Here is a 15,780-nt window from a genome sequence, read left to right as displayed (position 1 = left end):
ACCTGGTCCGCCTGGCAAGGGTCCCCTCCCGGTTCCTACCTCTTGCCTTTTACCCACTGTGGCTCCCATTCTCCTCCCTCACTCCCCGTCTGGCACTCCAGGTGCTAAGCAGGCCTTGCTCCCCTGACTTATGTCAGGGCCTCAGGAGTTCTGGATTTGGGCATTTGTGCCCTTAGGGCAGTCATATAGCCAAGGCAGTCCAGGGCACAATGAAGAGCTGACCCTAGGATTTATGGGCCAGCTCTGTGTGAGGAATGGAGCTCTGCCCCCCATCTGGCACCCCTGTATCTCTCTCTGCTCCCGCATTATCTCTCTTCTGTCACTGCCGCAAAGACCCCTCCTCTATTCTGTCCACAGGATGGACATTCTTTGGACAGATTTTGAGTTGCAAGAGAGATCAATGAAGCCCGTTAGACGGTCAGTCAGTCAATCATCACCACCCAGCGTGGGAAGGACAAAACTCCAATAGAGACAAAGCTCACTAATTTGGAGAATTTGTGGATATGTAATTAAAATTGAACAACTCTGCCCTACTCTGGAATTACAAAGTATCCTTCCTGGGACCATTTGGTGGCTTTTGTTTTCCTGTGGAGGAGGGGCAGTAAGCAGTAAGCACTTTCTCACTCTCTGGGTTGTTTTTTTTTCCCTCCCCTCCCCCACTTTATTTGAGACAGGCTTTCAATGGAGTCTGGCTAGAATTTGATGTGTGTAGACCAGTCTGGCTTGGAACTCACTCTGTAAATCCTCCTGCCTCTGCCTCCTCAGTACTGGGATTAAAGGCGTGCACCACTATATCAGACCAAAGTAGGCAAACTCTTCATAACTTGATTAGTCCTGGGGTTAGTGAATGAATGGGAAGTATGTCTCTGTGTGTGTGTCTGTGTGTCTCTGTGTGTGCATCTGTCTGTGTGTCTTGTGTTCATCTCTCTGTGTGTGTGTATGTCTGTGTGTGTGTTGTCTTCCTCTAGATCAGTAACTCTCTATTCCCAGCCCAAATGTGGTGTGAAGGAGATGCTGTCCACTGCCCTAGCAGCCTGGGTTCTACCTGGCCCCAGAAGGACCCAGAGAGTCCAATAGTTACAATCCCTTTCCCCAGATTCTCCATCTTCCTGCCCAGCCTGACTGATATCTGCGTAGGGTAGAAAGGGAGAGAGGCAACAAGTCCTGCTGCTTCCTGGGGCTCAGCAAGCTGCAAGAATGATCATGGTTACTGACAGAGCAGCCACCCAGGTGTCTAGAGGCTCCATTCTGGACTTCCCTGGGATCTGCATTGGACCCACTCATTCCTCTTGCTGTGCAAAGCCAGAAGCATCTGCAGAAGCACTGCTCAAGGCCCACAGGCTTCAGATGGGCTCCTTATCTCAGTCCCATGGTGTCCAGTTTCCCGATGCTACCTCCTCCTCTCTGCTGTCTCCCTCCCAGCCCCTTTCCTCCAAGCCCTGGGCAGCAGAACTCTGTTCATCATTTCTCAGTGGTCTCTTGGTCTCACAGAGTGGCTAATCGCCTAGGTTGAGCAACAGGTAGGCTGTGGTGCCCGGGAGATGGTGGGTCACCACTCCCTCTGTGTGCGCCAGACACGGGCCTCCAACGTCTGTGTTGGACAGACCCACCTGTTCTCTTGCCCAGCCAGGCCTGGCATCATAGGAGCCCAGGATGCAGAGATACACGGCATGGGGGAGCTCCCAGGCTCTCCAGGCTTGGCACAGAGAATGTCTCCTCTCTTCCTAGTCAAAGTGAGCAGATGGTGGGGGTAGAGCAGTGTCCTGAGACACTTAGGAGAGTGACATACCTGCCTCCAACCTTCTCAGCCGAAGTGGGGTGTGTTTGAGGAATGCAGACTTAGGGTGAGGGTGCTCAGAGCCACTCGCCCCGGAGCACATGTGCCACCAGTTCTGGTGTGTGTGTGTGTGTGTGTGTGTGTGTGTGTCTGTCTCTCGCTCAGGTGTATCCTGATTGCTGCGCCTTCCCTGTATCCTTCCCACCTCCCCATCTCTCTGCCTGCCAGCCCTATCAGGCTCTTTGACTGTGTGTCCATCTCTGTCACCAATATTCTTGCTCACTTGGGGTGTTTATTGGATTGTTTTTCTGCAAGCTACAGGGCAGGCTCTCCTGCCGTCCAACACTGCCATCCACACTCTGTCTGTGTAATTTAAAGCTATAGTTAAATTATGACTTCTCCGGACCTGTTGTGGCGCCCACGCCTCAGCCTAATTAAATGATCACATCCATTCTGAAGGCGGTTCTCCTCTCCCCTCCAACGTTAATTACAACATAAGAGGCTTTAATGGCTCGCCTCACCTCCAGCTCCTGGAAAGAAAGGTCAGGCGATTAATTTTCATCATTAATCTTTTCCCAATGTGGACACTAGGCTGTCATCGGAGCCTATTAAACCCCCTTGGTCCCCCCTGCCAGCCTCCTTCATCCCCCTCATCCCGTCCTCCCTGAGTGACTACAGAGAAGGAAAGTATTTCAGAATACCTGGTCTCTTTGCTTTCCTGGAGACAGCTTCTCTTCGAGGGGCTTGGAGGTGGGGGGGGGGGCACCCCTGGAAGACTGTGCATGCTGAAGTGTTATGAATTTGGAATGAGGCTAGAGGGCCTTGAGGCTGGGTCGGGGTCTTCCATCACTTCTGTGTGTGTTGGGGAAGGGGCAGACCTGGCACTCATCTGTTCTTTGCTCATCCTTATAGGAAAAGCTTTACTAAGGAATGTGTGAAAGTCAAGGGTTCCCAGCTACCACTGGCTCCTTCATTCTGTGGTGGCCTAGATTTCTCCTCTCCCCCCCTTTTTTTTTCTACTGCGACTTCAGCCCCCTCCAACGAAGGAACAGTCTAGATTTCTGCAGTCACACGAGGCTGAGCCAAGGCCACTGTCTCTGGAGACATCAGCTCTACCAGACCCACCACTTAGGAGCCTGGGTTCTCTTTTCAGCTTGGATGGCAGTCCTGGGCATACTGGGAGAAGGATTTGTAGGGATAGGCAGCAGAGTGTAACACACAAGAAAAAGTCTGACTTTGAAGGTTGAGAGGTGCATGAGACGTGAACCTAGGAGAACCCCGAGGAGGGTTTAAGGACGACCAGGGGCTATGACTTCCTGTCATGCTGCACCTCAACGTTAGAATAAGGAAGGCCATAGTCACTAGACTCCCCGAAGACAGCTTTTGTTCCAGACCCCAAATTTATTTTATTTCAAATTCTAGTGAAAACTCAGCCTGTGATGTAGGCCTGTAATCCCCACTACTCAGGAGTTTATGTGTCCCCTCCCCTCATCCCCTTCCTTCTGCTTTGTCCTGCTCCTGCTCAGCCTCTGGCCATGGCTGGTGACTCAGGCCTGTAAGTCTAGTTACTCTAGAAGCTAAGGCAGGAAGACAGGGTCAGGTCTACCTGCCACAGAGTGAAGTCAACACCAACACTGGGAGATTTAGCTTCAAAATAAAAAATTAGATGGGAAGATGACTCAGTCGGTAAAGGGTTTGGGGTGAAGGTTTGAATTTGGATCCTAGAATACGCAAAAAAGCTGGTGGTGCATGCCTGCAACCCCATCACTGCAGGAGTGGAGACAGGAGGATTCCTCAGACTTGCTGGTCAGACATTCTAGCCAACTGGTGAGCCCTAAGTTCAGCGAGGGACTCTGTTTCAAAGGCATTCGGTGAATAACAATGGGGGGCACACCAACAGCTGACCCACAAGTCAACATGACCCACAAGTACTCACAGAGATAAGAGCCCGAGATGTCGCTCAGTGGGTGCCCATCTGCGTCATGCATGGTGCCCTACTGCATCAAAATGGAGGAGTGCAGTTAAAGAGACACTTTCCAGGAAGTAGAGGGGTGGGGCTTGGCCAGGAAGTGCTAGCACGCCAGACCAGAAAGTGGCATGGGTCCATAGGTGTGAGATAGATCACCACAGGTGTGAGACAGATGGAGACACGCGGCTGCTCCATGCCTGCCCCCCTTCCTGCGCCAGCTCCGTATTTGTCCCACTCTTAAGCCAGGTAGGGCCCTTTTCACTCAAACGCTGTAGTGTTTTAGGTCTGACTGGGGCAGACTGCAGGTGAGGAAGACAGTTCTTAAAATGGTCTGAAAAGCCCTAAGGTGACCCGAAATGTCTGTACCCATGGGCACTGGAACAGGAAGCCCCTGAGAGAAGCATGCCACGACCCCACCCTCAACTCCACCCTGCCCGTATCCCCGAAACCTAGATTCTCCTGGCCTCTGCCCGGAATGGGTATCTGAATACTCCTGTGGCCCAGACTGGATCTCCCCACCCACAGTCCGCCCTCCCCTGTGCCCCCTACACCAGCCCAAGGACAATGGGGACATCACGTCTGCACAGCCCTGCATGGCGGGTAATAATAATTAATAACCATTAGGAACAATAAGACCAGTGCCCACTCAGCCCGATGTGCGGCTTCGGCTTTTTTCTTTCTTCTTCTTTTTTTGATTTGACTTTGAAGAAAGTGACTTTTTTTTTTTTTTTAAAGTAAAAGCTGGATTGAGTTCTTCCTCAGCCCCCTCCCCCTCCGGCTGCCCCCCTTCCCTTCGTGCTCCTCCTTCCATCTTGTCCCCCTCCCCATTTTTCTCTTTCCCTTTTTTCTTTTTCTTTTAATACTCTGCGTTCTATCATGCAAATCCCCTTTCAAATTATGAGAGTATTAGAGCCATCAACGGTAATGTCACCGCCACAAAATGAGAGTGGGGACTTAAGCACCTAACGAACAATGAAATGTGTGAGCCCTGGGACAGGACAATTAAGAACTGGGCTTAGCCAGCCAGGGAAATTTATTGCTATCAAATCCATATTTCTATTTTCCCCCTGAACAGTAACCTATTTGAATATGATTAAAGGGTTTCATTACGGCAGAGAGAAAGGCCCGTGTCCCGCAGTTCCTGTGAGCTCACAAACACAGACTCGGAGCTGATACCATAGGGGAGGCAGTGAGGAGAGGAGGTTGTAGAGGACGGGGGGGGGGGGTCCAGATGTTGAGCGCGGGGGCTTGGTTCCCAGTGAACGATGTGGGAACTGAAAGTTGGCAGAAGTGGGATCCGAGGGTCTCTCATGGTGGAAGGTCCCGTAGCAGATGGGAGAACTGAGGCAGTAGGTTGGACAAGTTGGTGGTGAGACACTTGGGTGGGAGTGCTGAGCGGCAGATCCAGGGCTCTGAGGATCAAAATCCAGTCTGTCTCTCCCACCCGACTTCTCCCCCACTTTTCCCATCACCTCTGCGCTAAGTGCCGCAGATCCATTCTAGAAACAGGCCACGTCAGGGAAGACAGTCTACTTCAGCCGGTCAGACGTAGACAGATGGCGCTGAGAACGGCTGGAGACCGTGAATGATGGGTGAGCTGCACCAGCTCAGAGTGAGTTGTGGAGGGGCTCAGGACGTGTGTAAAACACGCAGACATTCATGGACACACGCATGAACACACAAGCACACACACACACACACGCCCTCACACACACTCTGACAGACCCTGTTAAGGACTGACTATTGCTCCTTCCCGCTTTGTCAGCTATCCTCAAGCCCAGGAAAAGCCCCATGGAAACCCTAATGCTCCCGTGAGCGTCTGCATCATTTGAGTTGATAAAAACACTTCTCATTCCTCTTCTCAAATCCTCGGAACAACCTGGATCATCAGGTAAAGGCACTTGTCACCAAGTCTGTCAACCTGAGTTCGATCCCAGGATTCCGCACGGTGGAAGGAAAGAATGGATTTAATCAAACTGTCCTCTGATCTTCACACATATGCTGTGGCATGTGCGTGCCTTCACCCCCTATGCAGGCACACACACACATGTATAATACACATACATACATACATACAGATATATATGCACATATATACATACATACAGAGAGAGAGAGAGAGAGAGAGAGAGAGAGAGAGTTTCAATTAACGAGATCCTGAGAGCTCAAATAAGTCTGAAGGCCTGCACATGGTTAGTGATAGAGCTGGGGTTTGAACTAGGATCTGACGTGTACCCCTCCTCACCGGAGTGTGACTTCTGCTGTGACTCACACTTGGGTGGAGCTGTTCACACCTCCTATTCCTCTCAGCCTCTTTCTCACTGCAGACAAGATTAGTAGCCTTGATAGACGGATCAGCTGTGGCGATCCTGGCAGTCTGGAGGACAGCTGTCTGGGGAGATCACACTTGCACAGAGCACATATACACAGGAACAAACAGAGACTCCAAACGCTAAGTGCAAAATGGCAAGGGACTGGGAGCGAGAAGGCTGCCATCATGCAGGAATGAGGCCAGGGTATGGGACCAAATGGTAGCCTGTGGAAGTCCCGCCCCTCCAGTGGACCTACATGGGAGTTGACGGCCAGTGAGCCTGGCTGATGTTCTGAGGAAAGCCAACTGTATGTGTGATGGGAATCAGGGGCCAGGCTGACGTGTTCTTGAGTTTTCCTAACTTTGACATCCCCACCCCTGCTAGAGACAGAGATTCATGCAGCCCAGGCTAGCCTCCAGTTGGTTATGTAGTCCAGGCTAGGCTTGAACTGCTTCTGCCTCTAGCTCCTGAGTGCTGGGTTTCCTGCTCTGCTCCTCGAGCCCTTGAGGTTGCATCTTATCCCCTGACTCTCTTCAAGTTAGACCTGGAGTGGAGACGGCCGTGCTTCATCCGATGTGAAGCTCGTTACTGACAGGAGGGTCTGCTCTCTCCCAACAGTAGCTGGCTTGCCACCAAGAATAAACGCTGATTTGGTGTTCTAGAAAGGAGGGTACACAGAGGGGCTGGCCAAGTTCAGGAGATCGCTCTGATATTCTCATGGTCCTTCATGGAGATTCCTTCCCAGCTTCTCACATCTCATGGCAACCCTTCACAATTAGCAACCCTTCCCCATCAGCAACCCTTCATCCCCATCAGCAACCCTTCTCCATCAGCAGCCCTTCCCTATCAGCAACCCTTCATCCCCATCAGCAACCCTTCATCCCCATCAGCAACCCTTCTCCATCAGCAGCCCTTCTCCATAGCAACCCTTCATCCCCATCAGCAACCCTTCATCCCCATCAGCAACCCTTCCCCATCAGCAGCCCTTCCCCATCAGCAACCCTTCATCCCCATCAGCAACCCTTCATCCCCATCAGCAACCCTTCATTCCCATCAGCAGCCCTTCCCCATCAGCAGCCCTTCCCCATCAGCAACACTTCATCCCCATCAGCAGCCCTTCCCCATCAGCAACCCTTCTCTTCCCCATCAGCAGCCCTTCCCCATCAGCAGCCCTTCCCCATCAGCAACCCTTCATCCCCATCAGCAACCCTTCATCCCCATCAGCAACCCTTCATTCCCATCAGCAGCCCTTCCCCATCAGCAGCCCTTCCCCATCAGCAACACTTCATCCCCATCAGCAGCCCTTCCCCATCAGCAACCCTTCTCTTCCCCATCAGCAGCCCTTCCCCATCAGCAACCCTTCATCCCCATCAGCAACCCTTCATCCCCGTCAGTAACCCTTCCCCATCAGCAGCCCTTCCCCATCAGCAGCCCTTCCCTATCAGCAACACTTCCCCATCAGCAACCCTTCATCCCCATCAGCAACCCTTCCTCATCAGCAGCCCTTCCCCATCAGCAACCCTTCCCCATCAGTAGCCCTTCCCCATCAGCAACCCTTCCCCATCAGCAGCCCTTCCCTTCCCCATCAGCAGCCCTTACCTTCCCCATCAGGAGCCCTTCTCCATCAGAAACCCTTCAACATCAGCAGCCCTTCCCCATCAGCAACCCTTCATCCCCATCAGCAGTCCTTTCCCATCAGCAGCCCACCCTCTTTAGTGCCCATCACATCCATGCTCTTGTCTGTTATAATTGTGTCCACCATTCAGAAAACCTATCAGGCACTCTCTGGAATGTTCCCAGTACACAACAAAGAATAATGACCAGACACAGCCACCCTCTAAGGGGTAGGGCAGATCTTATCCTCACTGGAGCTGGACTCTGGTTCTAGCCCTGGAGCAGGGTCCTGGGGCCCCCTGCTGGGCTGGTAATAATATTCTCTTGCTGACTCCCAGGATAGCAGCTAAGATGATGGTAAGCTTGTCTTTGACTGATTGATGGGCAGTCCTTTGTCCCTCTGTTCATTCTCCTGTGAACACCATCCATAAACCCATCTCCCCACTCCAGAGACAAGAGGATCACTGCAGTTTGGAGGTCAGCTTGATCTACACTGTGAGACTCTATCTTAAAACAGCAACAACAGACAGGTGTGGTGGTGCCTGCCTTTAATTCCAGTACTCAGACCTCAGGAGGCAGAGGCAGGCGGATCTCTGTGAGTTGCAGGCCAACTTGGACCATATATCGAGTTGCAGGCTAGCCAGAGCAGCAGAGTGAGATGCTGACTCCAAAACAAATACAGCACAGTAACAACAAAAGAGTGAACTTTGAGCAAACGAAGGTCCGTCTCCCGGCTTCCCTGGGAACTGTCACACGCTCTGTCTCCATCTCTGAAGTCCTGACAAGTCGAGTCCTAGCTTGTCGTTGCATGTTTATACACTGTCGCAGAAGCCAAAGACTGTGGACTGTGACGTGCTGCTGGCTCCCACGCTGGCCTCTCTCTCTGGCAGGTGCATGCCTCCTGCAGGGAAGGAGTGGTTGGATTCCTAGCTCTTCCCTGCTCCCTCCTCACCCCTTCCTTCACCTTCCTTCCCGGGGCTGTCAGTTTAATGGACAGGTATTTAATTGCAGCCTGGCAGGTGTCTGGAAATGCCAGCCTTGCAGTACAGCAGCATGTGGAGTTCACTCTTAGGAGAGCAGCAGACGCTAAACCCTGCCTCCTGCAGAGCAGCTTCCCCTCTGCATCTTCACACCAGACAAATGCGGGCGCCCCTGATGTTTTCCATTGTAACACAGCTGAGCTTGGGGAGCTTGCAGAGGGCCAGAGAGCCTCCCCAAGTGCTGCCCATGGTGGCTGGTTCCCAAGTGCTGGTGCCATCAATTCTGTCCTTGGCATGTGACGGATGCTTTTTAACTATTAAGAGCACGTAATAGCTAAGACGCCCTGCTCCTGCAGCCCAGGGCAGACAGGCAGCTCTTGGCTTCTCCAGCCTGCGCAGGCTGCGGCTGTTCTATATCAGCCCCACACAGGATGTAGCCAGTAACAGTCTGCTCACTCTCAGTCTGGAGGGTAAGTGGATTAAACCCCTGGGACTGGCTCAGAGAGCTCCAGAATCACAGATACTGGGGCTGAGCATGGCCCACAGCTCACTGTTATGCCATTCCCAGAAGGATACTCAGCCCCTCTATGAGTCTTGGAGAGGACTCAGGGCATGCATTGGTACGGATGGGCATGCAGTTGGACAGGATGATTTTAGCCAGGCATAACAGTGGCACATGCCTTTAATCCCAGCACTCAGAAGGCAGAGGCAGGTGAATCTCTGAGTTTGAAGTCAGCCTGGTTGACATAGGGAGTTTCAGCACAGCCAGGGCTACACAGAGATAACCTGTCTCAACAAAACAAAACAAAACAAAACAAAACAAAACAAAACAAACAAATAATAACAAAAAAAAAAAAGGAAAAAAAGAAAGGCAGTGCGATGACTCAGGTAAAGGCTCTCACCACCAAGCCTGATGACCTGAGTGTGGTCTGCAGGACCCATGCGGTGAGAAGAACAAACCGACTGCCCATGTTGTCCTCTAAGCTCATCTGTGCCATGCGCCTTCTCTCACATACAGTGTGGGGACAGATAGAGCACATCAGCTAAGGCCAGCCCAGCTCAGGGAAAGAGCCCAAGAGACGTCTCAGGCTAGGGGGTGCTCGGAAGGGGAAGACCACCACAGCTCCCTTCTAGTCATCCTCCTGCCCACGTGTCTCCTCCTCTTATCTACTTCTTTTCTCTTTCCACACCTTCTTACCTGTCCCCAACCCCCAAGACCTCCACCTACCCACATACCCCAATGAGGCATCACGATTCCTAACGAAATGAAACCGCGGCCAGATGAAATATATTACTATTAAATACTTAATTCTTCTAGTGAGCAGAGAGCAGGCAGTATGAATACGATTATTAAAGAAAATTACTTTGGCTGATCAGATATTTCTGCATGCTAATTTCTGACCCCTCTTCCCTCACTCTCGCTTCTCGTCCCTTAGAGACCAGGACAGATAAAATTCCATCACAAATAGCTGATTACCAAGGCTCACATTAAAAAAAATCACATTTTCCCTCGCCTCCCTCTTTCTCTGCTATCTTTTTTATGCGAATGTCCTTGCTTAGAGCAGGGGTAACCCTAAATAGCAGAGCTACGGGTTGGACATCAGAGAAGCCCTGCTCTTTTCTTTCTAACTGTGTATCTACTATTCTGACTGGTTCCCTAGATAGGAGCATCAGCTCAAGGGACTGTTCTCTGGCGTCTGATCACTGCCTCCTGCTTCAGTGTTCTGTGCCTAAGGACATGGTGGGACTGCCCACCAACCAAGATGGCTGACTGAGCACAGGGCAGAATCTCAGGGCTTCAAGAGTGGAGCAGGAAGTAACACAAGGCTCCACCCTGAGGGGAGGGACTTCCTTACCCTTCAGAGCTTTCTGATTAGAGAAGTTTTAGGTTTCCAGAAATTCAGAATTAGTTTGTTTCCATGCCTTGTTTGTTTCCCATCTGCAAAATGGGACCCCCACAGTGTGCACCTCATAAGATCATCATGAGGATTCATGAGTTAAAACGTGGATCCCAGAACACTACCTGGCACTGGACAAGCACCATGGGGTGGGGGGGCATGCTGTTACTAATACTACATTATTTGTGGCTATGTATAAGTTATAAATGTGTCTGCTGTCTGCTTGTGAATGATGTAGCTCCCCAAAGCTCTTTTTTCTTTCTTTTTTTTTCTTTCTTTCTTTCTTTCTTTCTTTCTTTCTTTCTTTCTTTCTTTCTTTTCTTTCTTTCTTTTTTGAGGCAGGATCTCCCTGACTGGCATGGAACCCACCATGTGGACCAGTCTAGTCTCATATGTATAGAGATTGGCCAACTGGCTAGGATTACAGATGTGTACCACTGAGTCACGATTTGACTAGGTTCATATATGTGTGTGTATGCATGCTTGTTTGTTTTTTGAGACAGGGTTTCTCTGTGTAGCTCTGGATGTCCTGGAATTTGCTCTGTAGACCAGGCTGGCCTTGAACTCACAGAGATTTGCCTGCCTCTGCCTCCGAGGTGCTGGGATTGAAAGCGTGTGCCACCAATGCCCTGCTCATTATATATTCATTCATTCAATTGTTTGTTTATTGCACACATGTTTTGTGTGTATGTGTGTCTCAGTGCACTTGTGGAGGTTGGAGGACAGCCTTCCTGGAGTCCCTCCTTCCATCACATGGTGTTGAACTCAGGTCGTCAGACTTGGTGGCAAGCATCCTTACCTGTTGAGCCGTCTATCCAGCCTTTGACAAGTTTCTTAATGCCTCTTGAATTGTCTTCTGAACAATTCCTAAAACCCATTGGGAACCCTTTCTGAGTTCAGCTCACCAACACCACCAGCGCACTCTCTATAGTTCTGACAGTTGGTGAGGGTAGTGTGCTAAAAATATAGCCATCCCCACAACCCCAAAAACCTTCAATTTACCTGCTTTTATAAAAAAGATGCTTTCTTAGGTGTCACCCAGAGGAAGGTATAATTACAACCTGGGAATGTTAATTCCTTTGCTCCTGGTATGCAGGATCTCTGCTCTGCGGGGCTCCTGTCCTCCTCAGAGCCTTGGAATAGGAGATGGGCAGGCACCAGGAGGGGACCACGGTGGGAGGCATACCAAGGCCTGGAGCCTTTGGGGCACTCGGGCACAATACAACTGGGTGAGGCCTGGAGCAATCTCCTGTATGTCTGGGGTTGGATCAAGTGGTACCAGGGACAGAGACCAAGCCAGGCTGTGAAGGGGCTTGTTTCACAAAGGAACTTCATGCTTCATCAGCGGTATCCTGGTATCCTGCCAGCCCCAGTTCACTTTCCTAATTTTTCCTGGAGTGGGAGATGGGTGCTGGCCACAGTGTCCTTCCTTCTGGGTCACAATGAGGTGGCATGCCTTTGGGTATATGGGGAGCATCTCCTAGTAATCTACATGGTCATTCCTTCCTAATATTTTCCTTGCAGATCCAGTGTCTGCATTGGAGTAAGCACCAGGTCACAGTGGCAGAATTCACAGCACAAATAAAATCAATCAATCAATCAATCAATCAATCAATCAATCAATCTTAGGTTGCTTATAGTGGCACACGTGTTTAATTCTAGCATTAGGGAACTGGAGGCAGGAGGATCTCAAGTTCTAGTGAGTTCAAGACCAGCCTGATCTACATAGTGAGTTCAGGACAGCCAGGACTCTGTAGAGACACTCTGTCTCAAAACAAACAAAACAAAACAAAAAATTGAACAAATGAACTTTGTGGAAACTAAGCTGCCCAAGAAGAAAGGACCCAGGTTAGAGAGGTGGCTCAGAGAGTAAGAGCACTTGCTGCTGCTGCAGGGGACACAGTCCACTCTCAGCACCCACATGGTGGCTCACTTGCTGCTCCTGCAGGGTACACAGTCCACTCCCAGCACCCACATGGTGGCTCACTTGCTGCTCCTGCAGGGTACACAGTCCACTCCCAGCACCCACATGGTGGCTCACAACCATCCATAACTCCAGTTGATGCCTTCCTCTTCTGTCTTCTCAGATACTGCACACACATGGTGCGCAGACATACATGCAAGCTAACACCCACAAACATCAAATAACATTAAATAAATCTTTTAAAATGTATTATTCTATTTTTTGTACATAGACGTTTTGTCTGCACGTACGTCTGCACAACGGGTGCATGCATAGTGCTGGAGGAGGCCAGAAGAGAGCACTGGATTCCCTGGGAATGGAATTACACATGGTTGAGAGCAACTATGTGGGTGCTTGGAATTGAACCTGGTGACCTGTATTTCCAGTCCCAATAAAATAAATAATCTTTTTAAAAAGATCTTTTTAGGGGCTGGAGAGATGGCTCAGAGGTTAAGAGCATTGCCTGCTCTTCCAAAGGTCCTGAGTTCAATTCCCAGCAACCACATGGTGGCTCACAACCATCTGTAATGAGGTCTGGTGCCCTCTTCTGGCCAGCAGGCATACACACAGACAGAATATTGTATACATAATAAATAAATAAATATTTAAAAAAAAAAAAGATCTTTTTATTTATTATGTATACAGTATTCTGCCTGCATGTATGCCAACAGGCCAGAAGATGGTACCAGATCTCATTACAGATGTTTGTGAGCCACCATATTGTTGCTGGGAATTGAACTCAAGACCTCTGGAAGAGCAGTCTGTGCTCTTAACCTCAGAGCCATCTCTCCAGCCCCATAAAAAAAAATCTTGAAAAGAATGAGGGATTTGAATCAAGCCAGACAGACCTTGGGACTCACCCCCACCCTTTTCCCCTACCCTCAAACCCAGGTATCTCAGCATCTTGGGTGGGAGCTCAGAAAAGGGTTTCTGGAAGAGACGAATGGCCAGAACGGGCTGGGAGGACAGGATAGAGACTCTCTCAACAGACCCTGGTCTAAGAGAAAGAAGTTGAGGGCTGACCTCCATTCTTCAGCCTGGCTTATGCCAGGGTAGCATAGGTGAGCCTGCAGGGTGGCCTAATGGTCCAGTATGGGTGGTTATCTTGCCCCGCCTCCGCTGAGTGGAGGATCTTGGGAGCAGAGGTGGGGGTGGGCTCGCTGACCCTCTGGGGAGCTGGCTGGCCTGAGACGCTGTGGAACACTGGTCCCGAGGCTGTATATACACAGGGCCTGGAATGTTTATTTTTCCTTATTGACTTTCTCCAAATAAACCCCTGGCCAGCAGAAAGGGCTCCCAGCAGCAGCTGTTTACCCAGTGTTTGTGATAAAGGACCTTCTCCATAGCAACAGGTGGCAACGTGCTGCTCTGGGAGGACAAGGAGAAAGAAGAAGGAGAGGGGAGAACAGAATGGAAGGAGGAGAGGAAAGGAGAAGGGAAGGGTCTGAGAGAGGGAGGGAAAGAGAAAAGAAAGGTGGGAAAGAGATCCATTAGAAGATGGGTCCGGGTGGAGGAGGGTAGCAGGAGTGGGGGTGGAGGAGGGTAGCAGAAGTGGGGGTGGAGGAGGGTAGCAGGAGTGGAGTGTGGAGGAGGGTAGCAGGGGTGGGGTGTGGAGGAGGGTAGCAGGGGTGGGGTGTGGAGGAGGGTAGCAGGGGTGGGGGTGGAGGAGGGCAGCAGGGGTGGGGTGTGGAGGAGGGTAGCAGGGGTGGGGGTGGAGGAGGGTAGCAGGGGTGGGGGTGGCATGGAGGAAGTTGGAAAGTGAACAGAAGGAGCAGGGAAAAGCCTAGAAGGAATGGAATAGTTTCTGTCCTCAGGGCAGCTTCTCTTTCTTAAAAGTATTTGTGTGTGTGTGTGTGTATGTGTGTGTATGTGTGTGTGTGTGTATGTGTGTGTGTGTTTTGCCGGCACGAGTGTACGTGCACCACATGCATGCCTGGTCTCTGTGGGGGTAAATACAGGGTGTCAGGTACCCTGGAACTGGAATTACAGGTGATTGTGAGCCACCATGTGGGTGCTGCAAACCCAACCTACATACTCTGCAGGAGCGACAAATGCTCTTAACAACTGGACCAGCTCTCCAGGCTCTAAGGATTTATTTTATTTTTATTTATGTGTATATGTATATTTTCGTGTGCATGTGGGTGTCCAGGGAGACCAGAAGAGGGCATCTGGTCCCCTGGAGCTGCACTCTCTGGGGCTTCCACTTCTGGCCATTACAGCTAGGGGAGGCCACATTCCTGTCGCTGAAAGAAAGACACCAAGGCAGCAGTGTGCTCCTGGAGAAAGTCAAGGCATGGATACCGCTCCCTTCCCAGCTGGAGGGTCATGCGCGCATACAGAATAGCTCCAGTGAGCCCCTTACATTCCTGCTCCACCCCAAAGCATAGCAGTCCACTCCAAGCAAGTAGCCATCCGGGGAAATTGGAGATGAAGTCAAGGCTCCAGGACTCAGCCTCTGCCTTCCTGCTGCTGGCGTTAACATTCTCCATACTTCTTGGCTTGCAGATGTGTCTGGCCTGTATCCCATGGTTCGATGGCATTCCCCTGTGTTTTTGCAGAGGCAGCTGGACAGTTAGTTTCCTTTTTAGAAGGACACCAGCCCACATCCTGTCTGATTTCATCTTAACTCGATTACACCTGTGAAGATCTGATTTCTAAACCAGGTCACGCGAGCAGGTGTCAAGGATGGGACTGAAGATATCTTTGAGGCGATCCAACTGTAGCCTTGGCAAGGGTGTCATCCTGTGAGCGGAGACTCTCAGACAGCACACACCTCCGCCCTCCACCCCGCCCAGGGCCTTCTGAGCAGAGGGGGTGTCCTTTTGAAGTAGGGAATGGAGGAGGACTTGGGATGAGGAGGGGATGGGAGTGTGGTGCCTGTGGTGGCCTTGGACACTTTTTTCTTCCCTCAGTGTCTCAGCTTTTCGTCTACACCGACAGTATCTCAGTCTCTGAGGATGAAGAGGGAGAATGATGGCAGGCCCAAAGCAGGCGAAACTTGAGGTTCGGCCCATTCTTGCTGTTTCCCACGAGCCTTGCTTTCTCCTCAGCAGCAAAGGAAACTCACTTGGGAATCCCCACCTGAACGGTGCCCGCTCTTACTGGTTGTAGTTTATGTTCAAGAAGAGCGTGAAGGGGCCCAGGTGTCAACGGGGGGCATGTGGACATGGCAGTCTCTTCCAGAAACGTGGAGAAAGTGAGGGTGTTAGGAAGCTACGAGCTGGACACGGCAGCCATGGCATCTTCTAGAGCACCGAGTGCTCACAC

General features: G+C 50.9%; 1 pseudogene; it reads left to right on the top strand.

Annotated features, from left to right (window-relative positions):
* Nucleotides 1-15,487, top strand: part of LOC130862022 (40S ribosomal protein S12-like) — an 89,731-nt pseudogene extending 74,244 nt beyond the window's left edge.
* The last annotated feature ends 293 nt before the right edge of the window (nt 15,488-15,780 follow it).

Source organism: Chionomys nivalis, chromosome 19 (assembly GCF_950005125.1).
Source record: "Chionomys nivalis chromosome 19, mChiNiv1.1, whole genome shotgun sequence".
Lineage (NCBI taxonomy): Eukaryota > Metazoa > Chordata > Mammalia > Rodentia > Cricetidae > Chionomys > Chionomys nivalis.
The sequence above is the reverse complement of the archived record's forward strand: the minus strand, read 5'-3'. Positions and strand labels throughout refer to the sequence as shown.